Below are 27,926 nucleotides of genomic sequence, written 5' to 3'. Positions count from 1 at the left end.
ATTCTTCAATATACGCAAATCAATCAACATGATACACCATATTAACAAACTGAAGGAGAAAAACCATATGATCATCTCAATAGATGCAGAGAAAGCTTTCAACAAAATTCAACACCCATTTATGATAAAAACCCTCCAGAAAGTAGGCATTGAGGGAACTTTCCTCAACATAATAAAGGCCATATATGACAAACCCACAGCCAACATCGTCCTCAATGGTGAAAAACTGAAACCATTTCCACTAAGATCAGGAACAAGACAAGGTTACCCACTCTCACCACTCTTATTCAACATAGTTTTGGAAGTTTTAGCCACAGCAATCAGAGAAGAAAAGGAAATAAAAGGAATCCAAATCAGAAAAGAAGAAGTAAAGCTGTCACTGTTTGCAGATAACATGATACTATACATAGAGAATCCCAAAGATGCTACCAGAAAAATACTAGAGCTAATCAATGAATTTGGTAAAGATGCAGGATACAAAATTAATGCACAGAAATCTCTGGCATTCCTATACACTAATGATGAAAAATCCGAAAGTGAAATCAAGAAAACACTGCCATTTACCATTGCAACAAAAAGAATAAAATATCTAGGAATAAACCTACCTAAGGAGACAAAAGACCTTTATGCAGAAAATTATAAGACACTGATGAAAGAAATTAAAAATGATACAAATAGATGGAGAGATATACCATGTTCTTGGATTGGAAGAATCAACATTGTGAAAATGACTCTACTACCCAAAGCAATCTACAGATTCAATACAATCCCTATCAAACTACCACTGGCATTTTTCACAAAACTAGAACAAAAAATTTCACAATTTGTATGGAAACACAAAAGACCCCGAATAGCCAAAGCAATCTTGAGAATGAAAAATGGATCTGGAGGAATCAGACTCCCTGACTTCAGACTATACTACAAAGCTACAGTAATCAAGACAGTATGGTACTGGCACAAAAACAGAACTATAGATCAATGGAACAGGATAGAAAGCCCAGAGATAAACCCATGCACATATGGTCACCTTATCTTTGAAAAAGGAGACAAGAATATATAGTGGAGAAAAGACAGCCTCTTCAATAAGTGGTGCTGGGAAAACAGGACAGCCACATGTAAAACTATGAGATTAGAACACTCCCTAACACCATACACAAAAATAAGCTCAAAATGGATTAAAGATCTAAATGTAAGGCCAGAAACTATCAAACTCTTAGAGGAAAACATGGGCAGAACACTGTATGACATAAATCACAGCAAGATCCTTTTTGACCCACCTCCTAGACAAATGGAAATAAAAACAAAAATAAACAAATGGGAAACTTCAAAGCTTTTGCACAGCAAAGGAAACCATAAACAAGACCAAAAGACAACCCTCAGAATGGGAGAAAATATTTGCAAATGAAGCAACTGACAAAGGATTAATCTCCAAAATTTATAAGCAGCTCATGCAGCTCAATAACAAAAAAACAAACAACGCAATCCAAAAATGGGCAGAAGACCTAAATAGACATTTCTCCAAAGAAGATATACAGATTACCAACAAACACATGAAAGAATGCTCAACATCATTAATCATTAGAGAAATGCAAATCAAAACTACAATGAGATATCATCTCACATCAGTCAGAATGGCCATCATGAAAAATTCTAGAAACAATAAATGCTGGAGAGGGTGTGGAGAAAAGGGAACCCTCTTTCACTGCTGAGGGTTGTAAATTGATACAGCCACTATGGAAAACAGTATGGAGGTTCCTTAAAGAACTACAAATAGAACTACCATATGACCCAGCAATCCCACTACTGGGCATATACCCTGAGAAAACCATAATTCAAAAAGAGTCATGTACCAAAATGTTCATTGCAGCTCTATTTACAATAGCCAGGAGATGGAAGCAACCTAAGTGTCGACCATCGGATGAATGGATAAAGAAGATGTGGCACATATATACAATGGAATATTACTCAGCCATAAAAAGAAACGAAATTGAGTTATTTGTAGTGAGGTGGATGGACCTAGAGTCTGTCATACAGAGTGAAGTAAGTCAGAAAGAGAAGAACAAATACCGTATGCTAACACATATATATGGAATCTAAGGGGAAAAAAAATGGTCATGAAGGGGCAAGGGGCAAGGGGCAAGACGGGAATAAAGGCACAGACCTACTAGAGAATGGACTTGAGGATTTGGGGAGGGGGAAAGGTAAGCTGTGACAAAGTGAGAGAGTGGCATGGACATATATACACTACCAAATGTAAAATAGATAGCTAGTGGGAAGCAGCTGCATGGTACAGGGAGATCAGCTTGGTGCTTTGTGACCACCTAGAGGGGTGGGATAGGGAAGGTGGGAGGGAGGGAGATGCAAGAGGGAAGAGATATGGGAACATATGTATATGTATAATTGATTCACTTTGTTATACAGCAGAAACTAACACACCATTGTAAAGCAATTATACTCCAATAAAGATGTTTAAAAAATAAAATAAAATAAAATAAAATGAAAAGTGCGAAACTAATTTTCTCTGAAGAAGAGAATCTGCCCATGGATAGCAGTGTCAGCTCCTATGAGAGAGTTTCCAGTCTGCTGACACGCCCTACAGATTTTGGACTTGCCAAAATAAGCATAAGCCAACCAGCATAAGCGAATTTCTTGAAATAGATGAATGATGGATACACAATAGATGACAGATGATAGATCGATAGATACATGATAGATAGATAGATAGATAGATAGATACATAGATAGATAGATAGATAGAATGAGATTTCTGGATCTCCTACTGTTTCTGTTTCTCTGGTAGAACCCTAATACAAATTTTGGCATTGAGAAATGAGGTGCTGCTGTAACAAATACCTAAAAATGTGGCAGTGGCTTTGGGTTTGGGTTTTGGGCAGAGGCTGAAAGAATTCTGAGGTGCTCCACAGAAAAATACTAGGTTGCTTCACGGAGATAATCAGTGGAAATATGAATGTTAAAGGTATTTCTGGTGAGATATCAGAAGGAAATGAGAACATGTTACTGGAAACTGGAGGAAAGGCAATCTTTGTTAAAAGGTGGCAGAACTTGGGTGACCTGTGTTCTACTTTGGAAAAGCAGAACTTACAAGAAATGAACTTGAGTATTTAGATGAGGACATTTCTAAGCAAAATGCCTGGTTTTTGGATTTTAGGGTTTGTTTCTTTGTTAGTTTGTTTTTGCTGCTTATTGTAAAATGCAAGAAGAAAAAAAAATTGAGGGAGGAACTGCTAAGTAAAAAGAAACCAGTACTTGATGATTTGAGAGGTTTTCAGCCTATCCATATTGCAAAGGATGCTAAAATTAGGAAATTCACTGTAGAGAGAGCCTGCTCTGGAGAAAAAGCCGAGAGCGTAGCTGGACAACATTTTGTGGGAGAGATTTTAGGTGTGTGACTCATTTTCCAATCAACCATCTCAACAGGAGCCAAGAATAGAGATGAGGTTATCCAGGAGGAATCAGTAAAGAACTCTCTTGTATGATGGTATGAACCCCCCTGACGTATGTAGGAGGCCCACAAGGGTTTTGATAATATTATGCCAGCACAAACATTGACAACTTGGATCAACAGGTATGGAGACTGGACAAAATGTAAAAAGGTTGTCTGCTCCTGAAATTCTACAGGAAATAGATTCCTAGAGCCACTCAGCTGCAAACATGAGCTACTCTTAAGAAAAAAAAAAAATGAAGAATGACTCAGAAGGCGGGACCACCATGGGACCAGAGGTCAAAGACAATGGAGCCATTTCCAAGGGCATAGAGCACAAGGGACCTGTAACTAAGGATGGAGAGGATGATGGTGGAGCCACAGGCAGAGAGGGAGGACCTTGAACCTCATAGTATTATTCTCAAGCCGACAAGAGGCAGAGATTGGAGTTATACTGCCACCAGATGCTGAATGAAGCAAGGGAGGATCCTCCCCTAGAGCCTTCAGAAAGAGCAGGGCCCTACCAGCACCCTGATTTCAGAATCCTGGCCTCCTGAGCTGTGACAGAATAAATTTCTGCTGTTTTAAGCCACCAGGTTTGTAGTAATTTGTTACAGCAGCCCTAGGAAACTAATACACTGGGCAAGGATGAACTTTATGCTTGTCCATACTCTTCACCCAGAGCCATCACTCCCTTGTAATAATTTTTTTTTCCTTGTAGATATCTAGATATTGAACCCAGGTTTTATTTCAGACTCACCTCTACTTTGTGTATAGTTTATTCTCAGGAGTCCCATTGTCCTATTCTGCAACCAGCTTCAACTGGAGCCACTCCCATACAATAGGTATGATTTTATGTATTCGAACCTCAGTTGGAGATGCAGTGGTCAGGGTACCAGCCCATCTTCTAAGAGAATCCTCCACTCTTATGTAAATTTGGATGAAAAAGAAACCTCTTGGTTAGAATGCACCAGTTTAAGATGCGAAAGCACCCAAACTCAAATAATTCCTGGAAGCACGACTCCAGCCCCTACAATATCTGAACCCCAAAATGTCCTGTGGTATTATTATGAGGGTTTTCATTTTAACTGTATTTTAATTTATCTTTGGCATATTATGACTGTGATTATTATAGGCAAATGTCTTGGGCTACACACTTAAGATATAGCTCCTATCTTCTGGGAATTAATAATCTGGTTGGTTATTATTATTATAATAATTTTAAAATAAATAAATAGATAGACTAAAATATACTAGGCACTGTGGTAGGCACAAAAAAATTTCTTTGAATAAGGTCTGAGGATCTAATATATAGCATGATAACTATAGTTGATGACACTGTGTTGTATAACTGGAATCTACTAAGAAAAAGAGAACTTGAATGTTCGCACCAGAAAAAAAAAAAAAAAAAAGGTTGGGGGAGCTTGGCCAAGATGGTGGAGCAGGAAGATGCTGAGCTCAGCTGCTCCCATGGGCACACCAAAACTACCACTATTTACAGAGCAACTACTGATGACAAAGACCAGAATCCAGCAGAAAAGATCTTCTACAACTAAAGATATGAAGAAGGAATCACCATGAGATGGACAGGAGGGGCAGAGCTGCAGCTTAGTCAAGACCCAAGCTCCCCCGTGGGTGACTTACAAATGGGAGAATAATTAGAATTGAAAAGGTTCTCCCTAAGGAGCAAGGGATTTGAACCCCACATCAGGCTCCCCAGCCCCAAGGTCCTGCACCAGGAAGTCGAGCCTCCACAGCATTTGGCTTTGAAGGCCAACGGGTCTTATTTTAGGAGACCCTGAGGGCTGTGGGAAATAGAGATTCCACTCTTAAAGGGCACACACAATATTTCACACACTCTGGGACTAAGGGGGAGAAGCAGTAGTTTGAAAGGAACCTGAGTCAGACCTACCTGCTGATCTGGGAGTCTCCTGGAGAGACGGGAGGCAACTGGAGCTCACGCTGAGGACATAGACACTGGCAGCAGCAAGTGATACGACCAATAAGGGGCTAATATATATATATATATATATAAAATAAACAGCTCATGCAACTCAACATCAAAAAAAACAGACAACCCAAATAAGAAATGGGCTTAAGACCTAAATAGACATTTTTCCAAAGAAGACATATATAAGGCCAACAGGCAAATGAAAAGATGCTCAGTATTGATAATCATCAGAGAAATGCAAATCCAAACCACAGTGAGCTATCACCTCACACATGTCAGAATGGTTATCATCAAAAAGAACACAAATAACAAATGTTGGTGAGGATGTGGAGAAAGGGAATCCTGGTACACTGTTGGAAATGTAAATTCGTGGAGTCACTGTGGAAAACAGTATGAGTTCCTCAAAAGACTAAAAGTAGAACTACCATATGATCCTGCAATTCTACTCCTGGGCATATATCCTGAAAAAAATGAAAACACTAAATTGAAAAGATACATGTGCCCCAATGTTCATAGCAGCACTATTTACAATAGCTAAGATATGGAAGCAACCTAAGTGTCCATCAACAGATGAATGCCTAAAGAAAGATGTGGCATATACACACACACACACACACACACACACACACACACACAGGTTTACTACTCAGCCATAAAAAAGGAATGAAATTTTGCCTTTTGCAACAACATGGATGGACCTGGAGGGTATTAAGCTCAGTGAAATAAGTCAGAGAAAGACAAATACTGTATATTATCACTTATATGTGAAATCTAAAATACAAACAAACGAATGAATATAACAAAACAGAAACAGACTCACAGATATAGAGAACAAACTAGTGGTTACCAGTGGGGAGAAGAAAAGGGGAAGGGGCAAGATAGGAGAAGGGGTTTAAGAGGTACAAACTAATATGTATAAAATAAATAAGCTCCCAGGATATATTGTACAACACAGGGAATATAGCCAATATTTTATAATAACTTTAAATGATGTATAATTTATAAAAAGTTTGAATCACTATGTTGTATACTGAAACTAATGTAATATAATAAATCTACTATATCTCAGAAAGAAAATAAAGAAAAAATAAATAAATAAACATTAAAAAATGTAAATATGTGAGGCAAATATGTTAATTAACTCCATGGGGAGAATCCTTTCACAATGCAAATGTATATCAAATCATCATGTTGTATACTTTAAATATCTAACAATTTTATTTGTCAATTATACCTCAACAAATCTGAAAAAATTCTTAGTTAAGAATTTAAACTCCTCCATTTAATCTATGGAACAATAAATGGAGGTTTTAGTGTTTAAGGATCCTTGTACCTTATTACTGTCTAAATTTCTTATATTATTGACGTATTATTTTTTAACAGATAAATAGCCCTCCCTTAGAGGCAGAAGAAGTAAGACAACTGACATACGGCAATATGATATTCTTTTCATCGATTAGAAATGGGGTTTATTTAGCACTGTTCTTAACAAAGGCCCCAGGAGGCACAGCACGGGAAAGAGAATTATCCTCTCTAACTTCAATCTCAGACGTTTGGTATTTAGCTCAGCATCATTTCAGAGCCATTTATGACTCCATGATTCACAAATGTAATCATTTATTTTTAACTAATATATGAAATGCTTCAGATAAACTGGATGCTGTAACAGCTGCCCTTTGAGATGTTGTTTCATAATGAACCATACCTGAATCAATAGATAATAGTCAGGTGCTTTATGCTTCTGATATCAGGGACAGTTCATCTTCCTCTTGTGTTTAACAGATGTATTCTTTAGCAATAACCCTTGGCTGTGTATTCCAGAAAAGACAAACAAACAAAGAGTGTCTTAAACAATATAGACCATTATTTCTCCCTTAACCCTAAAAGAAGGCATATGCACGCAGACGAGAGTCACCACGGTGAGTCCTCAAAGTCTTCAGAGGACCAGGCTCATTGCATCTTTCTTCTCAGTCTTCCTAACACATGACTTCTAATTCCAGCTGTCACATCGCCAGGAAGAAAGAAGAAAGAATGCTCATCCCCTTACCTTTAAGGAAGCTTCCTAAAGGTTTTCTTCCACTTATATCTCATTGGCCACATCAATCTGCAAGGGAGGCTGGGAAATAATGTTTTCAGCTGGGTCCACTGCAAGGATTTGGTCACAAAGGGACAAATAGATGATACATTTGGGGAAGCAATTAACGGCCTGTGACACAGCAGAGGTTCAACATATGCCAGAGGCCGATTTCTGAAGAAGATCATGCTTAAAGTCACAGTGATTATGCAAAATATACTCCTCACTGTGACATTTACCATTTACGTTCTATTTATCATCTTGCTCAAGCAGCCATAATCCAGGAAAAGAGAAGAAATTCTTCCACTATCACAATTGTAAATAATATGTTATCAACTAATTGTATAGTTTAGGCTTCTGGTATTTAAATAAAGACAATTTTAACAAGATTTTTTAAAAAGTAGGTCCAATAGTTTTTGAAAATGTCCATTGTCCAAGGGGCTGTACTAGGGACTTCTTAATAATAATGGTAAATTTCCAAATGTATCAGTAGTAAAGCTCACCACTGAGCCTCATCCATTGCTGTGTTTTCAGGCACATCCGAATGTGTTTGTCAAGTTGAGGGCATACCCTTGCCAGGGGATCCTAAAATACAAGACTGACCCCTCAAGTCGGAGGAGAATAGGGATTCTGAGACCACCATGATTCAGACTAAGCACACCTCTTCCCAAACCCCTCCTTTGGTGCAGGTTGGAATCCTAAGGAGAAAAAAGGCTATGAGTAAAACTAAAATCTCTCTGAACTGTCTAACACTTTAGGGCTTAAACAGAACTGTCTCAGGACACTTCTAACACAATGCAACCCAAGAGGTAGGGAGGCATCTTCTCCAGTTCCACAGTAGGGGCTCCCCAAAGCTTTGATGTGCTGAGAGCCTGGTGCAGCCTCCAGGGCATGACTGACATGGCCAACGCTCAGTGGTGGAGTAGCACAGACGGACACCGTCCTTCTCGTTACCACTCTGCCGGGCCCAGTGGTTTGATGATACAGCCTTGTGGTGCTTGCTCACAGTTAGGTCAGAGGGCCAACTGAGACGAGGCACCATCCACCATACCTAGAAGAGTGAGAATAGCTGCAAGCAAGGCAACCACTCAGTCCAGAAGAGCAGTGAGAATAACAGGAGGGCAAACTGCACTTAAGCACATGTGAGATATTCCCTGGGCTGCCAAGAGAAGCTGCAGGACTTCGTAAGAGTCTAAACAGTTAGTAGTCCATAGCTAGGATGATTTGAGTTACAGATGTGTCTTCCTTGGCAAGAGCACTAAAGCATTAAAACTTTTTAAAAAATTGACAATATTCTAAAATTACGATGCAACTAGATACTAAAAAATGGAGTGTGGTTTTGCTGCATAATAGATACTGAAAATTAGAGTTTCAAGACATCCTTTCTTCATATCATTCAAAAAATACTTATTAAGCACCTACTATATGCCCTGTGCTAATTGCCAGGGATGCAGTGGGGAACCACAAAGATGTGGATGTAAAGTGGGGTTGAAGACAATATTAAGTACGGGCTGTAGAAGTTAGCAATTCAAGTTTGCCTCAAGAAATTCACCAGCAAGTTTCTTTTATTTAAAAAAAGATGTGTGTTGGGCTTCCCTGGTGGCGCAGTGGTTGAGAGTCCGCCTGCTGATGCAGGGGACACGGGTTCGTGCCCCGGTCCGGGAAGATCCCACATGCCGCGGAGCGGCTGGGCGCGTGAGCCATGGCCACTGAGACTGCGCGTCCGGAGCCTGTGCTCCGCAACGGAAGAGGCCACAACAACATGTGTGTTTACTGTGACAAATTGAATTATTATCCTTATTATATAATTATCTATTATGTATTTTTTGCTATGTGACTTTTAACAGGTTTATTGAAGTATAATTTTTGTACCATAAAATTCACCCATTGTAAGTGTACAGTTCAATGATTTTGGGTAAATTTATACAATAATGGAATAGTCACCACAGTGCAGTTTTACAACATGTCTCTTACCCCCAAAACGCCCTCATGCTGTGGACAATCAATCCCGTCTCCCAGCCCTAGGCAACCATCTCTATAATTTTTCCTTTTTTAGAAATTTTATATAAATGGAATCACACAATATATAGTCTTTTGTGTCTGGTTTCTTTTACTTAATATAATAGTTTTGAGATTCATTCATGTTTCTTCCTGTATCAGACTTCATTCCTTTTTATTGCTAAGTGGTATACTACTATATGGATATACCACATTTTGCTTATCCATTTCCTAGTTAATATTTGGGGTATTTCCAAATTTGTGTTATTAAAAATAATGCTGCTGTGAATGTTCACAAGTAAATATTTGTGTGTCTTCATTTCTCCTGAGTAGACACAGAGGAGTGGAAATGCTGGACAGTGTGGTAAGTATAACTTGTCCAGAAACTGCCTAACTTTTTCTAAACTGTATGTAACATTTTCCATTCTCATGAGCATTGTAGAAGGATTTCAGTTTGTCCATCTTCTTGCCAGCACTCAATACTGTCAGACTTTTTGACAACAGCCAATCTAGTGGGTCTGTAGTAATACTTCACTGTAGTTTTAATTTACCTTTCCCAAATGATTTCATCTTTTCATGTGCTTATTAGCCATTTGCATGTCGTTGGTGAAACACCTATTCAAATCTGCCCATTTTTTAATTGAGTTGTCTTTTTATTACTGAGTTGTAAGAGTTATATATTCTGAATATGTCCTTTATCAGATATGTGATTTACAAATATTTTCTCCTAGTCTATGGCTTGTCTTTTCATTTTCTTGATGGTGTCTTTTGAAGGGTAATGTATTTTAATTTTGATAAAGTTCAATTTATCTATTTTCTCATTTATAGATTGTTTTTATATCAGAGTTAAACATATCTTTGCCTAACCTAAGATCACAAAGATTTTCTCCTACATTTCCTTCTAGAAACAGTATAGTTCTTACTCTTACATTTAGGCCCTTGATCCATTTTGAATTCATTTTTTTGTGTACAGTATGAAGGATCTAAGTTCATTTACGTATTTTTGCATAGGGATATCCAATTGTCTCAACAAAATTTGTTTAAAAGAGTATTCTTTCCCTGATTCAATTGTGTTTGCATCTTTTTTGAAAATCAGTTCACCATAAATGTAAGAGATTATTTCTAGACTACATTCTGCTCCATTGATCTATAGGTTTATCCTTATACCACATTGTATGATGACTGTAGCCTTATAGTAAGTTTGAAATCAGTCAGTGTAAATCTTCTGGCTTCTCTTTTTCAAAATTGTTTTGCTAATTTAAGTTGTTTGCATTTCCATATAAACTCTAGGATTGACTTGTCAAATTCTAAAAGAATAAAGCCTGCTGGAATTTTGATAGGGACTCTGTTAAATCTATAGATAATTTGGGGGATAATTGCTATCTTAATAACATCGTCTTATAATCCATGAATATGGTACATCTCTCCATGAATTTAGATATTCTATAATTTCTCGCAGTAATGTTTTGTACTATTTTAGTATATATCCCCTTCACTTCTTTTGTTGTACCCATTCCTGAGATTTTTTTTTTCTTTTTAATACTTTTGTGAATGGAATTCCTTTCTTAAATTTATTTTCAGATAGTTCAATGTCAGTATACAGAAATAAAATTACTTTTTGTATATTGATTTTGTATGTCGCAAACTTGCAAAACTCACTTATTAGTTCTAGCATATATATGCATGCATACATACAAACTTAGGGTTATCCATACACAAAAGCATAAAGGCTTTTAATTTATTTTCCTTGCCTTATCACATTGGCTGGAACATTCAGTAAAAGGTGAATAACAGTAGTAAGAGTGGACATTCTTGCCTTATACCCAATCTCAGTGGGAAAGTTTTTAGTTATTCACAATTAAGTATAATGTTAGCTGTAGATTTTTCATACATGCCCTTTTTCAGATAGAGGATATTTCTTTATATTCTTAATTTGATGAGAGTTTTTATCATAAATGGGTCTTAGAATTTGTCAAAACATTTATCCGGGTCTATTGAGAAAATTGTGTAGTTTTTGTTCTTCCTTCTATTAATATAAAATACTATATGCATTGATTTTCAGATGTAAAATCACTCTTGCACTCCAGGAGTAAATCCTATTTGGTCATGGTATATAATTTTTTATATATGTTGCTGGTTCCACTTTGCTAATATTTTGTTGAGGATTCTTGCATTTACGTTCATCAGAAATAATTGCTTCATAGTTTTCTTTCTTGTGATATCTTTGTTTGGCTTTGGTATCAGTTATCACACTAAACACTGGCCTCATAGAACAAATCGGGAGCTGTTCTCTCCTCCTTTTTATTCCTGAAAATATTTGTATAGGACTGGTTTGTGTCTTCCCTAACTGTTTAATAAAATTTACTAACGATCCACCTGGGCCTGGGATTTTCTATGAAAAAGATTTTAAATTGCAGTAAGTCCCTTACATACAAACCTTCAAGTTGTGAACTTTCAAAGCTGCAAACGTGCATCTGGTTCCAGCAAGGAACCAGAATCTGTGCCATCAACATCAGGCGTGAGTGAAAGTGCAGCCTGCCCTCCATCTCCTATTGCTGACCATCCTTCAGCTCTACCATCTCCCACCTCCTCTCCCTCCTCCAGTCAGTACTCTTCTTGCCTGTTCACCTGATGCCAGCCCCTGTATGCCAGCTGTTGTACTGTAGTACTATACTTTTCAAGGTACTATAAGATTAAAAACATTTTCTTTATTTTTTGTGTTTGTTTGTTTTTTATGTATTATTTGTGTGAAAAGTATTACAAACTTATTATAGTACAGTACTATTAATATATAGCCAATTGTGTTAGTTGGGTACATAGGCTAACACTGGTGGACTTACGAACAAATTGGACTTAACGAATGCACTCACAGAACAGAAGTCGTTCGCATGCAGGGGACGTACCATACTAATTCAATCGCTATGCATTTTAGGTCTATTGATATTTCTGTTTTTCTCTTGAGAGAGTTTTGGTAATTTGTTTATTTTCAAGATATTAACCATCTGTCATACAGAGTAAAGTAAGTCAGAAAGAGAAAAACAAATACCGTATACTAACACATACATATGGAATCTAAGAAAAAAAAAAAAGACATGAAGAAGCTAGGGGCAAGACGGGAATAAAGACACAGACCTACTAGAGAATGGACTTGAGGATATGGGGAGGGGGAAGGGTAAGCTGTGACAAAGTGAGAGAGTGGCATGGACATATATACACTACCAAACGTAAAATAGATAGCTAGTGGGAAGCCGCCGCATAGCACAGGAAGATCAGCTCGGTGCTTTGTGACCACCTAGAGGGGTGGGATAGGGAGGGTGGGAGGGAGGGAGACGCAAGAGGGAAGAGATATGGGAACATATGTATATGTATAACTGATTCACTTTGCTATAAAGCAGAAACTAACACACCACTGTAAAGCAATTATACTCCAATAAAGATGTTAAAATAAATAAATAGATAAAAACAAAAAAAAAGATATTAACCATTTCATCTAACTTGTCAAATTTGTTGGCATAAATTGGTTCATAATACTCCCTGAGAATCCTTTTGATTTCTGTAGCATCTGTAGTGATGTTCTCCTTCCTTTTCTTGATTTTGTTAATTTGTTTTTTGTTTCTTTTCTTTCTTTTTGTTTTTCTAGGTAAATGGTTATCAATTTCGTTGATTGTTTACATTTTGGTTTTCATGGATTTTCTGTATTGTTCTTCTGATTTTTATTTCACTTATTTCTTCTCTGGTCATTATTATTTCTTTCCTTCTATTTACTTGAGGTTTGACATGCTCATATTTATCTAGCTTCTTGAAGTGGAAACTTAGATTGTTGATTTTAGATCTCTTTCCTTTCTAATATAAGCATTTAAAGTGTTAAGTACCCTTCTAAGTACTGCCTTAGCTACAGCTCATACATTTTGATATGTTAGGTTTTTGCTCCCATTCGATTCAGCACATTTTCTAATTTACCTTGTGATGTCACCTTTGACTCACTGTTTTTCCAAAAGCATATTGTGAAATTCAAAATATTTGGGAAATCTCAAATTACCTTCTGTTGCTGGTTTCTTATTTAATTTTGTTGTAGTCAAAATAGTTTGACTTGGCTTCCCTGGTGGCACAGTGGTTGAGAGTCCACCTGCCAATGCAGGGGACACGGGTTCGTGCCCCGGTCCGGGAAGATCCCACATGCCGCGGAGCGGCTGGGCCCATGAGCCATGGCCGCTGAGCCTGCACGTCCAGAGCCTGTGCTCCGCAACGGGAGAGGCCACAATAGTGAGAGGCCGTGTACCGCAAAAAAAAAAAAAATAGTTTGACTTATTTTGTGGCCTATAATACAGTTAATATGGAGAGAGTTCCACGTGCCCTTGAACAGAATGTATATTCTGCTGTTGCTGGATGGAGCATTCTATGTTATTTATGTCTAGTTGCTTGCTAGTGTTGTTCAAGTCTTGAATATTCTGTCTAGTTCTATCAATTACTGAGAGAGGAATGTTGAAATTTTCAACCACTACAATACTGAACTGTCTCCCTATCTTTTAATTCTGTCAGTCTTTGACACATGTATTTTCGTGCCTTGGTGTTAGGTATTTATATATTAATAGTTGTTACTTCTTCCTGGGGTACTGAAAACTTTATCAGTATGCAATGCTTCCTTTTGTCTGTAGTAATATTTCTTGTCTTAAAGCCTAGATTTTATATTAACCAAGTCACTCCAGTTTTTTAATGGTTACTACTTGCTTTTCCATCCTTTTACTTTGAAACTATTTGGCTCGGGGCTTCCCTGGTGGCGCAGTGGTTGAGAGTCCGCCTGCCGACGCAGGGGACACGGGTTCGTGCCCCAGTCCGGGAAGATCCCACATGCCACGGAGCGGATGGGCCCGTGAGCCATGGCCGCTGAGCCTGCGCGTCCGGAGCCTGTGCTCTACAACGGGAGAGGCCACAACAGTGAGAGGCCCACGTATAGCAAAAACAAAACAAAACAAAAAATACTATTTGGCTCTTTGAATATAAAATATGTCTCTTATAGACAGCATTTAGTTGGATCTTGCTCTTTCCTCTATTAATGGTTTAGCTATATTTTAAAAATTATTTTCTTAATAGTTCATCTAAGGATTACAATATACATCCCTTTTTTAACATATTTATTGGACTGTAATTGCTTTACGATGTCGTATCAGTTTCTGCTGTACAACAAAGTGAATCAGCTATATGTATACATATGTCCCCATATCCCCCCGACTTGCATCTCCTCCCTATCCCACCCCTCTAGGTGGTCACAAAGCACCGAGCTGATCTCCCTGTGCTATGCGGCTGCTTCCCACTAGCTATCTATTTCACATTTGGTAGTGTATACATGTCCATGCCACTCTCTCACTTCGTCCCAGCTTACCCTTCCCCCTGTCAGTGTCCTCAAGTCCATTCTCTACGTCTGCCTCTTTATTCCTGTTCTGCCCTTAGGTTTGTCAAACCTTTTTTTTTTTTTTTTTTAGATTCCATATATATGTGTTAGCATTCGGTATTTGTTTTTCCCTTTCTCACTTGCCTCACGCTGTATGACAGACTCCAGTTCTATACACCTCACTACAATTTACTCAATTTCGTTTCTTTTTATGGCTGAGTAATATTCCATTGTATATATGTGCCACACCTTCTTTATCCATTCATCTTTCAATGGACACTTAGGTTACTTCCATGTCCTGGCTATTGTAAAAAGTGCTGCAGTGAATATTGGGGTGCATGACTCTTTTTGAATTATGGTTTTCTCAGGGTATATGCCCAGTAGTGGGATTGCTGGGTCATATGGTAGTTCTAATTTTAGTTTTTTAAGGAACCTCCATACTGTTCTCCATAGTGGCTGTATCAATTTACATTCCCATCAACAGTGCAAGAGGGTTCCCTTTTCTCCACACCCTCTCCAGCATTTATTGTCTCTAGATTTCTTGATGATGGCCATTCTGACCACTGGGAGGTGATACCTCATTGTAGTTTTGATTTGCATTTCTCTAATGATTAGTGACATTGAGCATCCTTTCACGTGTTTGTTGGTAATCTGTATATCTTCTTTGGAGAAATGTCTATTTAGGTCTTCTGCCCATTTTTGGATTGGGTTGTTTGTTTTTCTGATATTGAGCTGCATGAGCTGCTTGTATATTTTGGAGATTAATCCTTTGTCAGTTGATTCATTTGCAAATATTTTCTCCCATTCTGAGGGTTGTATTTTCATCTTGTTTATGGTTTCCTTTGCTGTGCAAATGCTTTTAAGTTTCATTAGGTCCCATTTGTTTATTTTTCTTTCCATTTCTCTAGGAGGTGGGTCAAAAAGGATCTTGCTGTGATTTAAGTCATAGAGTGATGTGCGTATGTTTTCCTCTAAGAGTTTTATAGTGTCTGGCCTGACCTTTAGGTCTTTAATCCATTTCGAGTTTATTTTTGTGTACGGTGTTAGGGAGTGTTCTAATTCCAAACTTTTACATGTAGCTGTCCAGTTTTCCCAGCACCACTTATTGAAGAGGCTGCCTTTTCTCCATTGTATATTCTTGCCTCCTTTATCAAAAATAAGGTGACCATATGTGCATGGGTTTATCTCTGGGCTTTCTATCCTGTTCCATTGATCTATATTTCTGTTTTTCTGCCAGTACCATACTGTCTTGATTACTGTAGCTTTGTAGTATATTCTGAAGTCATGGAGTCTGATTCCTCCAGCTCCATTTTTCATTCTCAAGATTGCTTTGGCTATTTGGGGTCTTTTGTGTTTCCATACAAATTGTGAAATTTTTTGTTCTAGTTCTGTGAAAAATGCCATTGGTAGTTTGATAGGGATTGCACTGAATCTGTAGATTGCTGTGGGTAGTATAATCATTTTCACAATGTTGATTCCTCCAATCCAAGAACATGGTATATCTCTCCCTCTGTTTGTATCATCTTTAATTTCTTTCATCGGTGTCTTACAGTTTTCTGCATAAAGGTCTTTTGTCTCCTTAGGTAGGCTTATTCCTAGGTATTTTATTCTTTTTGCTGCCATGATAAACGGGAGCGTTTCCTTAATTTCTCTTTCAGATTTTTTCTCATTAGTGCATAGGAATGCAAGAGATTTCTGTGCATTAATTTTGTATCCTGCTACTTTACCAAATTTATTGATTAGCTCTAGTAGCTTTCTGATAGCATCTTTAGGATTCTCTATGTATAGTATCATGTCTTCTGCAAACAGTGACAGTTTTACTTCTTCTTTTCTGATTTGATTCCTTTTATTTCTTTTTCTTCTCTGATGGCTATGCCTAACACTTCCAAAATTATGTTGAATAATAGTGGTAAGAGTGGGCAACCTTGTCTTGTTTCTGATCTTAGAGGAAATGGTTTCAGCTTTTCACCACTGAGAACAATGTTGGCTGTGAGTTTGTCATATATGGCCTTTATTATGTTGAGGTAGGTTCCCTCTATGCCTACTTTCTGGAGAGTTTTTATCATAAATTGGTGTTGAATTTTGTTGAAAGCATTTTCTGCATCTATTGAGATTATCATAAGGTGTTTATCCTTCAATTTGTTAATATGGTGTATCACATTAATTGATTTGCATACATTGAAGAATCCTTGCATCTCTGGGATAAACCCCACTTGATCATGGTGTATGATCCTTTTAATGTGCTGTTGGATTCTGTTTGCTAGTAGTTTGTTGAGGATTTTTGCATCTATGGTCATCAGTGATATTGGCTTGTAGTTTTCTTTTTCTGTGACATCTTTGTCTGGTTTTGGTATCAGGGTGACGGTGGCCTCGTACAATGAGATTCGGAGTGTTATCCCCTCTGCTATATTCTGGAAGAGTTTGAGAAAGATAGGTATTAGCTCTTCTCTAAATGTTTCATAGAATTCGCCTCTGAAGCCATCTGGTCCAGGGCTTTTGTTTGTTGGAAGATTTTTTTTTTTTTTTTTTTGCGGTACGCGGGCCTCTCACTGTTGTGGCCTCTCCCTTTGCAGAGCACAGGCTCCAGATGCGCAGGCTCAGCGGCCATGGCTCACGGGCTCAGCCGTTCCGCGGCACGTTGGATCTTCCTGGACCGGGGCACGAACCCACATCCCCTACATCAGCAGGCGGACTCTCAACCACTGCGTCACCAGGGAAGCCCTGATGGAAGAGTTTTAATCACTGTTTCAATGTTACTGCTTGTGATTGGTCTGTTTATATTTTCTATTTCTTCCTGGTCCAGTCTCAGAAGGTTGTGCTTTTCTACTAATTTGTCCATTTCTTCCAGGTTGCCCATTTTATGGGCATACAGTTCCTTGAAGTAGTCTCTCATGATCCTTTGTATTTCTGCAGCGTCAGTTGTTACTTCTCTGTTTTCATTTCTGATTCTGTTGGTTTCAGTCTTCTCCCTTTTTTTCTTGATGAGTCTGGCTAATGGTTTATCAATTTTGTTTATCTTCTTGAAGAACCAGCTTTTAGTATTATTGATCTTTGCTATTGTTTCATTTCTTTTTCATTTATTTCTGATCTGATCTTTATGATTTCTTTCCTTCTGCCAACTTTAGGGTTTCTTTGTTCTTCCTTCTCTAATTGCTTTAGGTGTAAGGTTAGATTCTTTATTTGAGATTTTTCTTGTTTCTTGAGGTAGATTTGTATTGTTATAAACTTCCCTCTTAGAACTGCTTGTACTGCATCCCATAAGTTTTGGGTTGCGTGTTTTCACTGTCATTTGTTTCTAGGTATTTTTTGATTTCCTCTTTGATTTCTTCAGTGATCTCTTGGTTATTCAGTAGCGTATTGTTTAGCCTTCTTCAAAATTTCAATTTTCCTAAATTTCCTAAATTTACCAAGGCTTGATTTGTGACCCAAGATATGATCTATGCTGGGGAATGTTCCATGAGCACTTGAGAAGAAAATGTACTCTGTTGGTTTTGGATGGAATGTTCTATAGATATTCATTAAGTCCATCTGGTTTAATGTGTCATTTAAATCTTGTGTTTCCTTATTTATTTTCATTTTGGATGATCTGTCCATTGGTGAAAGTGGGGTGTTAATGTCCCGTAATATGATTGTGTTACTGTCGATTTCTCCTTTTATGGCTGTTAGCATTTGCCTTACGTATTGAGGTGCTCCTAGGTTGGGTGCATAAATATTTACAATTGTTATATCTTCTTCTTGGATTGATCCCTTGATCATTACGTAGTGTCCTTCTTTGTCTCTTGTAATAGGCTTTATTTTAAAGTCTATTTTGTCTGATATGAGAATTGCTACTGCAGCTTTCTTCTGATTTCCATTTGCATGGAATATCTTTTTCCATCCCCTCACTTTCAATCTGTATGTGTCCTTAGGTCTGAAGTGGGTCTCTTCTCGACCGCATACATACGGGTCTTGTTTTTATATCCATTCAGCCAGTCTATGTCTTTTGGTTGGAGCATTTAATCCAATTACATTTAAGGTAATTATAGATATGTATGTTCCTATTACCATTTTCTTAATTGTTTTGGGTTTGTTTTTGAAGGTCTTTTCCTTCTCCTGTATTTCCTGCCTAGAAAAGTTCCTTTAGCATTTGTTGTAAAGCTGGTTTGGTGGTGCTGAATTCTCCTAGCTTTTGCTTGTCTTTAAAGGTTTTACTTTCTCCGTTGAATCAGAATGAGATCCTTGCTGGGTAGAGTAATCTTGGTTGTAGGTTTTTCCCTTTCACCACTTTAAATATGTCCTGCCACTCCCTTCTGGCATGCAGAGTTTCTGCTGAAAGTCAGCTGTTAACCTTATGGGGATTCCCTTGTATGTTATTTGTTGTTTTTCCCTTGCTGCTTTTAATGTATTTTCTTTGTATTTAATTTTTGCTGGTTTGATTAATACGTGTCTTGGCATGTTTCTCCTTGCATTTATCCTGTATGGGACTCTCTGCGCTTCCTGGACTTGTTTAACTATTTCCTTTCCCATGTTAGGGAAGTTTTCAACTATAATCTCTTCAAATATTTTCTCATACCCTTTCTTTTTCTCTTCTGCTCCTGGGACCCCTATAATTTGAAAGTTTGTGTGTTTAATGTTGTCCCAGAGGTTTCTGAGACTGTCCTCAATCCTTTTCATTCTTTTTTCTTTATTCTGCTCTGTGGTAGTTATTTACACTATTTTATCTTCCAGGTCACTTATCTGTTCTTCTGCCTCAGTTATTCTGCTATTGATTCCTTCTAGAGAATTTTTAATTTCATTTGTTGTGTCATTCATCATCATTTGTTTGCTCTTTAGTTCTTCTGGGTCCTTGTTAAACGTTTCTTGTATTTTTTCCATTGTATTTTTGGATCATCTTTACTATCATTACTCTGAATTCTTTTTCAGCTAGACTGCCTATTTTCTGTTCACTTGTTTGGTCTGGTGGGTTTTAACCTTGCTCCTTCATCTGCTGCGTATTTCTCTGTCTTCTCATTTTGTTTAACTTACTGTGTTTGGGGTCTCCTTTTCGCAGGCTGCAGGTTTGTAGCTACCGTTGCTTTTGGTGTCTGTCCCAGTGGGTGAGGTTGGTTCAGTAGCTTGTGTAGGCTCCCTGGTGGAGGGGACTGGTGCCTGTTCTCTGGCGGGTGGGGCTGTGTCTTGTCTCTCTGGTGGGCAGGGCCGCGTCCAGTGGTGTGTTTTGGGGTATCTGTGAACTTAGTATGACTTTAGGCAGCCTCTCTGCTAATGTGTGCGGTTGCATTCCTGTCTTGCTAGTTGTTTGGCATGAGGTGTCCAGCACTGGAGCTTGCTGGCCATTGGGTGGAGCTGGGTCTTAGCGTTGAGACAGAAATCTCTGGGAGAGCTCTCATTGATTGATATTACGTGGTGCCAGTAAGTCTCTGGTGGTCCAATGTCCTGAACTCAGCTCTCCCAACTCAGAGGCTCAGGCCTGACACCAGGCTGGAGCAGTAGACCCTGTCAGCCCCACGGCTTATAAGAAAAGGGAGAAAAAAAGAAGGAAAAAAAATAATAAATAGAACAAATTATTAAAATAAAAAGGAAAAATTTTAAGGGAAAAAAAGGAAAGAGAAAAAGAAAGAAGAGAGCAACCAAACCAATAAAGAAGTCCACCAATGATAACAAGTGCTAATATCTATACTCAGAGAAACATAAAAATCAGAAACAAATCAGTCACAGACAGCAAACCCCAAGTCTACATTTACTCCCAAAGTGCACTGCCTCAATTTTGGGATGATTTGTTTTCTATTCAGGTGTTCCATAGATGCAGGGTACATCAAGTTGACTGTGGAGATATAATCTGCTGCTTCTGAGGCTGCTGGGAGAGATTTCCCTTTCTCTTCTTTGTTCGCACAGCTCCTGGGGTTCAGATTTGGTTTTGGTCCCACCTCTGCATGTAGGTCGCCTGAGGGTGTCTGTTCCCACCCAGACAGGATGGGGTTAAAGCAGCGGCTGATTAGGGGGCTCTGGCTCACTCAGGCCGGGAGGAGGGGGGCGTACCGTAGTTATAATTGGAATGCGGGGTGAGCCTGCGGTGGCAGAGGCCAGCATGACATGCAACAGCCTGAGGCACACCGTGCGTTCTCCCGGGGAACTTGTCCTTGGGTCACGGGGCCGTGGCAGTGGCGGGCTACACAGGCTCCCAGGGGGGTGTGGATAGTGACCTGTGCTTCCACACAGGATTCTTGGGGGCTGCAGCAGCAGCGTTTGCGTTTCATGCCCGTCTTTGGGGACTGAGCTGATAGCCATGGCTCACGCCCATCTCTGGAGCTCATTTAGGCAGTGCTCTGCTCTCTGTGGGCACACAGAGAAGGAATCCCCTCTCCTCGTGCACCCTGACACAATGGTCTCTTGACTCTTAGGCACGTCCAGGCTTTTCCCCAGACTCCCTGCTGTCTAGCTGTGGCGCACTAGCCCACTTCAGGCTGTGTTCATGCAGCCACAACCCCAGACCTCTCCCTGGGATCCGACCTCCGAAGCCCGAGCCTCAGCCCCCAGCCCCCACCCACCCTGGCGGGTGAGCGGACAAGCCTCTGAGGCTGGTGAGTGCTGGTCGGCACTGATCCTCTGTGCGGGTATCTCTCCGCTTTGCCCTCTGCACCCCTGTGCTGCGCTCTCCTCCGCGGCTCCAAAGCTTCCCCCCACCCCGTCCATCCCCATCTCCTCCAGTGAAGGGGCTTCCTAGTGTGTGGAAACTTTTCCTCCTTCACAGCTCCCTCCCACAGATGCAGGTCCCATCCCTATTCTTTTGTCTCTGTTTTTTCTTTTTTCTTTTGCCCTACCCAGGTATGTGGGGATTTTCTCGCCTTTTGGGACGTCTGAGGTGTTCTGCCAGGGTTCAGTAGGTGTTCTGTAGGAGCTGTTCCACATGTAGATGTATTTTTGATGCATTTGTGGGGAGGAAGGTGATCTCCACATCTTACTCTTCCACCATCTTGAAGGTCCTCCCTACAATATATATCTTTAACTCATCACAATCTGCTCCAGAATAATAACAATAACAGTAACAGTAATAGTAATAATAACACAGCAACTTTGCTCTGATTTTCCCCTCTCATATTAGTGCTAGTATTTGTTTTTTTTTTTTTTTTTTTTTTTTGCGGTACACGGGCCTCTCACTGTTGTGGCCTCCCCCGTTGCGGAGCACAGGCTCCGGACGCGCAGGCTCAGCGGCCATGGCTCACGGGCCCAGCCACTCCACGGCATGTGGGATCTTCCCAGACCGGGGCATGAACCCGTGTCCCCTGCATCGGCAGGCGGACTCTCAACCACTGCGCCACCAGGGAAGCCCCTTAGTGCTGGTATTGTCATACATATTACAGCTATGCATCCCCCAAAATGTAGCATTATAATTGTGGCTTCACATAGTCTTTGTTTTTAAAGAAATTAAGAAAAAACAATAAATATTCTTTTATGTTTACTCACATATTTAACATTTTCAGTGTTCTTCATTCCTTCCTGCTGAGTTGAGTCACATGTGCTATCACCATTTCCTTTCAGCTTGAAGGATAGCCTTTAGAATTTCTTACAGGGCAGATCTGTTTTCATTTACCTGAGAAGATCTATATTCTGTCTTCATTTTGAAAGATGGTCTTACTAGATAGAAAATTCCTGGTAAAGAGTCTTTGTTTTCATTTTTTCTATTAGCACTTTGGATGTGTTCTTCCACTACTTTCTACACCCCATATTTTTGTGAGAAGTCAGCCATTGTTTGTACTGTTTTCCATACATGATGAGTCATTTGCCTCTTGCTGCTTCAAGACTTTGTCTTGGCTTTCTGGAGTTTTTATTTGGTAAACTACAGCTTTCACCGACCAGCATGGGCTGGGGAAGCATCTCCAAGCAGAAAAGGTGCGTATTCCCACAGCTCGTACCCAAAATTCTTGCAGATTTTTTCAGGAATAAATCCTTCTCAATTATTATCTCCCTTTGCTCAATGTCCATAGCCTTGAAATGGTTGTTACTGACAATTTTATCCAGTTTTATATTTGATTTTGTTTTGCAGAGAGGTCTCACTGACCTCTTCATACAACAATAGCTGGAAATATCTGTATAATGTGGCTTTGTAGTGCCTCTCCCTAGAGTAGCAGGAGTATATTTCTTTGCCCCATTGATGTTGGGCTTGGCTGTGTGACTTACTTATCCAGTGATACATCAGCAGGGGCTTTAAATGTATTCTCATGATCTGGCTTGGGTCTTGTACCCTTGTGGTCCATCATCAGAAGAGCATACCTTGGATGGTGATTGGTCCTAAAATAAAGAAGCACGAAGTAGATCTACATCCAGTCTTGAGCCTGACGCCAAGCCCAGCTGAGCTCAACCATGTTCAGCCAAACCCCAGCTGAAACCCTGCTGACCCACAGACACATGATTAAGAAAATAAATATTTGTTATTATGAGCAACTGAACATTTTGGCATTATTTTTAATGCAGCAGTGTTGACTCATGCAGTCACCTAATAATAGACAGTGTCCTATCTAACCTGTTCCATACCACCAATAAAAGAGAGTAGTGCCATGCTCTACTGTGTACAACCTTTTCAAAGTATCCAGATTGAAGGGTAATGTCTAGGTTACAGGCATCATCAAATGCCATGGAGAGGTAATGAAGCAATTGGCATGGATTTATCATGAAATTCTTTACAGAGTCAAGAAAGAACAGTGAGCTGTTGTAAGCCTAAAGAAGCCATTTACTGCTGAGCTATCGACTAAGAAGTAGAGAAGTACATGAAGAATGCCACTGTGTCTTTTATGAACCTGACAGACCAAGCTTAGAGGTAACCCAGCATTACTCTCTTACTCTGCATTACACACTGAGGGTCCATAAGCAAGAATGCATTCTGAACTTGTTTTGCTGAAAGCTCTGCATCATTTGCGCACACCTTACAGAGCCTCTTGAGCGGTTTCATCAGTTCAGTTCAGTTCAGCAACAGGTACGACAAAACACCTACAATATTACAAGGGCAGCACAAGGCATCCTAGAATCCGTCACTCAAATGATAGAACTTACCAATAAATAGATGTTTACAATATGATGTTATATGTGTTATAAAAGACGTCTATGCATTAGGGAACAATACCGTCTCCCAGATCTAGGAATGTTAACTTAAAAATCAGATCTCTCACCAGCATCAGAAGGAATACCGTCAGTCTTGGCACTGAAATAATCCTCATGTTGACGTGCCCCTGGAATGTGTGTATGCAGAGAATAGAAGACAGCAGGCCACTCAAGGAGCTATTATATATGAAAGCTGATGTCGGAAAAATCACAGGCAAGGAGAGCAGGATAAATGCTATCGGCACATATCCAAACACAGCATCAAGCAAAGCAGCAGAGCTTTGGACTACTGGGAAACAGCAGCAACACACAAAACAGCTGCAACTGTACGGAATGTGGGGAAAGACTTCAGTGAATAGCTAAACAACAATAGGCGACATCTGCTAAGAGGCTGAAATTTCACATGAGCATAGCTCCTTCCACCTTTGCCTGCTTAGCCACACTTGAACATAGCAGCTGTGGCATGAACCCACGACACTGTCTCAAAACAAAACAAAACAAAACAAAACAGGAGTCAACAGAAGAATTCTAGCTATTGCCTATCAATCCCTTATATATTTTTATATAGCTAGCTCAACAATTGTATACATAAGTTCTAATGTCATCTGAAAATGCCACACTTCAGGTAATAGGTTAGTAGGAAGACTTCTAGCAGTCACAGATATCTCATCCATAACCTCGAATCCAGAAGCCAAAAAGATCTGTGCCTTGCAAGAAAACCGGCTGTAATAAAACCCATGGACCTTATCTACAGAAGAAGCAGAGCCTACCAGGGGACCTAAGACCTACAATTCTGTAAAAGCTCACAGACCTCATAAGCTGCTTGCCTGCTTTTTCTAGAAAACTGTTAAGTTTTCTGAAATTATAAAGGACATGCAGGTTGCATTAGAAAGGGCATAAAGGTATTCTTAAGAAGCAATAACAAACATTGGGGAAAATACAGCCAAACTCCTGACTATAATCATACATGAACCAGGGGCCGTTTTACGTGAGAGCAATAGCCCTATAAGGTTCACTCACTCATAGGGGCATCAATCAAACACAACATAAAAAAAATTAAGCTCCATAATGATGATACTGACTCATGAAGAAAATGCTATATTAAGTTGCTTTTTCTAATTAAGAAGATGCAGAAGTATAGTACATTTAAGAAGACTTTCACAAAAATAACTGACACAGTGAACATTTTAATGTTTAAATGTATCTGGAAAATATAAACATGTAAAATCCTTGTTTGCACAATGGCTCTAGATCACCACTGCTCAGCAGAAACAGAAATGTGAGCCACCAGTGGAAGCACCCATGCCAGTTTAAGTTCTCTAGCAGATACATTAAAGGAGGTTTTAAAAGAGTAAAATTAATTCCAATAATAAATATAATTTAACCCAACATATTCAAAACACTATATTAGCACTTCAGTATACAATCAACATAAAATTATTAATGACATTTTCTCACATTTCATTTGTACTAAAGCCAATGAAATCTGGTACATGTTACACCATGGTACATCTCAACTCACACCAGCCACGTTTCAAGCGCTCAATGGACACACCTGGCTGATGACTACCACACTGGACAGCACAGCTCTCAATAAATGAAGCTTTACTGAAGAACCGAAATTAATGCAAATGCAACCATACTATTCTAATCCAGTATTCAGAACTACTAGAAAAAAAAATGCTGATACCAAGCCACACATGTTCCCTGAGATTCTCCAAAAGCTCTATAAACAAGGTTGAAAGAATTTAATATATGTCTCTGATAACCATCACCAAGGCAAAGAACGGTTAGTACTAATTCCTGGTAAGAGGAAGGAAAGGGTTGTAGACTCTTAGAAATTTAGATTTAGGAAGAAATTTTCTCTGTAAGATTTTCTTGAGCCTTCCGAAATGAAGTGTAACCTTTGATGCCATTAAGTCCTTTTCTTACCAGAGTCCTTTTCTTATCTGGAAAGGAGGACGGAGAATTGTAAACACTTAAAGCCATTTACATAGTCACTTCTAAGGTTAATAAGAGAAGTTCAATTTTCAAAGCTACAACTTTAATATAACTGAATTTTCAAAGATTGCTTCAATGTATGTCTAGATCACAGTGAGAAAGGCTCTACTAAATAAATCTAATAACAATATTTTAAAGTATGGCGTTTTTTGTACCACATGTCTGTTGGTAGAGGGTCATTTGCCTGCTTATATATTTTGAAATTTTGCAAAAATTTGATATTACTATTTAATAATTATATTAATTTGGGGCTATTAAAATCACACGCAGGTTTCCTTGTGTTTAATTGCACTTTCTGAAATAAAAATAAATGAAAAAAATCTTACTAATGCAACATTAAAATTAAACTTTTTTATGCCCAAATGACAACAAATGTAAAGAAAATATTTCTTAGGGAATAGTCTTTCTCTTTGATCTAATTCAGATCTTGTGTCCTTCCACTTTTTTCTACAACTCCTGGTCCACAGGACTACACCCTGTCCAATTTCCTGCTCAAGCACCTCTCTCATGCCAAGAAGGTGGAGGTGACACCTTTTTTTTCTCATTGGATGAGAGCTAGAGCAAAGTTTAGCAAGGAATTAGAGGAACTGTAAGCCTCTGCCAGGACAGACCTGTGCGAAGGGAAGTTCTTAAATGTCAGGTCCTAAGAAGCAGATGGAGACTAAATCTGCACTCTTTACCCCATGAGGTGCTAATTAAGAACCACTGGAAGATGCAGGGGTCTGAGGAGGCACAGTACATTGGCATGGGAAACCATGCTTGAGTAAACTGAGGACACAAAGGAGGAAGGATGGCAAGAATAAAGCCTATAAGGCCATTACAAGGTTTTATTTACCATGAACTTTGTTGGTTTAAATGTATTAATTTTGAATGAATTATAGAAGTTTATTATATTTTTCTATGATACTTATGTTATCATTTTCTTAAAAGGCCAACTGATTCTCCATCTCTTCATCTTTCTTCATGATTCTCATAATCTGATACTTGATTACTCTTGTATGAACTTTCTCAAAGCTTTCTTTGTCTTCTGAGTTGTTGAGGATTTTAATACAAATCACAATACATATGACAGTCTAACTGCAGCTGAGTGCAATAAGAGGAAAACTCATGGTTCTAACATTAACTGGCTCGTATAAAAGATCTTTGTATTACAGGTTGATTTTTTAAATCAAACTACATGCTATCCTGGATCTGTCTTTGGCCCTCTTTGACGCCATATTCTCTCCTAGCTTTGGAGGACCCTTTTATGATCAGGAGGATGAATACACTTTGTAGTAACCGTGTATAATAGATTGATACTACTATCCATCAGTTAGCTGATAGGAAAAAAATTGAAGTGATTTTTGCTTATGGACAGAAGTATGTGGTAATCTTAGGCCTTCATTCTGATGTTTAGCTTCAAGATTCACCCATCTCTCAAAGCAGTCCAGGCAATTCTCGTGATGTCAGGCCACCAGGACAAGTACTTGGGAGTCCAGAACTCATTACTATTTTCCACCCATCACTCTAATAGTAAAGTTCTGGCTTCCCTTTCTTTAGTAGATATTGGTAAGTAGACAGGCATTTAAAAGTAAATGGAGGGCTTCCCTGGTGGCACAGTGGTTAAGAATCCGCCTGCCAATGCAGGGGACAAGGGTTCAAGCCTTGGTCCGGGGAGTTCCCACATGCCGTGGAACAACGAAGCCCGTGCGCCACAACTATTGAGCCTGCGCTCTAGAGCCCGCGAGCCACAGCTACAGAAGCCCGCGTGCCTAGAGCTCGTGCTCCGCAACAAGAGAAGCCACTGCCATGAGAAGCCCACACACCGCAAACGAAGAGTAGCCCCCGCTCACCACAACTAGAGAAAGCACGCACGCAGCAAGGAAGACCCAATGCAGCCAAAAATAAATAAATAAAATTAATTAATTTTTTAAAAAGTAAATGGAAGTTTGGGTGACAAAGAGATCAATTCACACCAAGTAACTAAAAGACACATGAGACAAAAGTAAACATCAAAAGG

At 39.1% G+C, this 27,926-nt stretch overlaps 1 protein-coding gene across 8 annotated transcripts in view; it reads right to left on the bottom strand.

The window, feature by feature from the left end:
* GRIN2B (glutamate ionotropic receptor NMDA type subunit 2B) overlaps positions 1-27,926 on the bottom strand; it is a 630,348-nt gene that overhangs the window by 439,766 nt on the left and 162,656 nt on the right. Inside the window, exon 1 of one of the 8 annotated variants that reach the window (XM_079936841.1) lies at positions 4,203-4,310. The exons of the other annotated variants lie outside the window; for them this stretch is intronic. The gene's annotated coding sequence lies outside the window, so the exon portion shown is untranslated. Of the gene's footprint in view, positions 1-4,202; positions 4,311-27,926 lie in introns of those variants that run through there. 8 annotated transcript variants of the gene reach the window in all.

The sequence above is a fragment of the Stenella coeruleoalba genome (genome assembly GCF_951394435.1).
Source record: "Stenella coeruleoalba genome assembly, chromosome: 11".
In the NCBI taxonomy this organism is placed as follows: Eukaryota; Metazoa; Chordata; class Mammalia; order Artiodactyla; family Delphinidae; genus Stenella; species Stenella coeruleoalba.
This window is presented reverse-complemented; position numbering and strand designations above follow the sequence as displayed.